This window comes from Sinocyclocheilus grahami, unplaced genomic scaffold (genome assembly GCF_001515645.1).
Source record: "Sinocyclocheilus grahami isolate Dianchi unplaced genomic scaffold, SAMN03320097.WGS_v1.1 scaffold636.1, whole genome shotgun sequence".
NCBI classification, from domain to species: domain Eukaryota; kingdom Metazoa; phylum Chordata; class Actinopteri; order Cypriniformes; family Cyprinidae; genus Sinocyclocheilus; species Sinocyclocheilus grahami.
In genome coordinates, this window is record NW_015505815.1 from 675,758 (window position 1) to 676,718 (window position 961).

A 961-nucleotide genomic window follows, 5' to 3' on the forward strand; every position below is an offset into this window, starting at 1 on the left:
ATGAATGAATGAATGTATTCAAACAAAAACAAATGGCCACCAATTACTTTGAAGGAAAAGCATAGAATGTTTTCTAGGGCTAATCAATGTAAATAATTCTGTTCAAATTATAAAATCAAGTTTAAAGAATAACATTTCAGAGAAAAGAACACTGGTAATTCTCACCTCATGCTCTTAGTTTTGATTAGATACATCGCATCCAGTCAGCAGTCGCATATGGGTTCAAAATGTTCAAATATTTCAATGCATCCAAAGCTCAATTCGGCTATGAAAATGATCATCCACATACACAGCTGCCTCTGCACTGGAAATCACTGACTTCAGGTCTGACAGTGGAAAGGCCTTTAACTGTCCTAACCAGACAAGAAACAAGTAAAACAAATCACATCTTTTTCATGCTAATCTACATTTTTACTTAACTAGTAATGACCGCAACAAACAACATGTGATGAGACAATAAGCAGAGATTGCGGTACAAAATACATTATTCAGATACATTATGACTGGCTGTGATTTTGTTGCTGCTTCTCTTAAGATGCCAGATACTTGTGTTAAGACTCCTGTTGCTCTACAGCTGTGTTGTCAGCTAATCATGAAGCAGGGAACAGTCTCTCTATGGTTATCCTGCCTGTCATTTGTGCGTTGAGTAACCCAACACCAGCATCCCTGAATTCCTCAGAACCTGCAGCATGGAAACAGATAAACCTGAGCTCCGGCTGAGGGCAGGTGTCCAGCGAGACCTGCAGAAAACACAGCTGTGCTCATGCACGTGTATCAAGTCAACTCATGTTTATTTGTATAGAGCTTTATGCAATGCTTTTCACTACATAATGGTGTCATTATTCAGCTCAGCTTAGTTCAGTGTTAATTCAGTTTAATTCAATAACGATGTCGATTCAGCAAAGTTCATCGATATTTAAACAAATTAAATTCAGCTATAAAGCAGCACTAAAGAAGACAA

The 961-nt window shown here is 37.8% G+C and overlaps 1 protein-coding gene across 1 annotated transcript in view; it reads left to right on the forward strand.

Annotated features, from left to right (window-relative positions):
• LOC107558211 (slit homolog 1 protein-like) overlaps window positions 1-961 on the forward strand; it is a 70,875-nt gene that overhangs the window by 55,592 nt on the left and 14,322 nt on the right. The gene's annotated exons all lie outside the window — the stretch shown is intronic.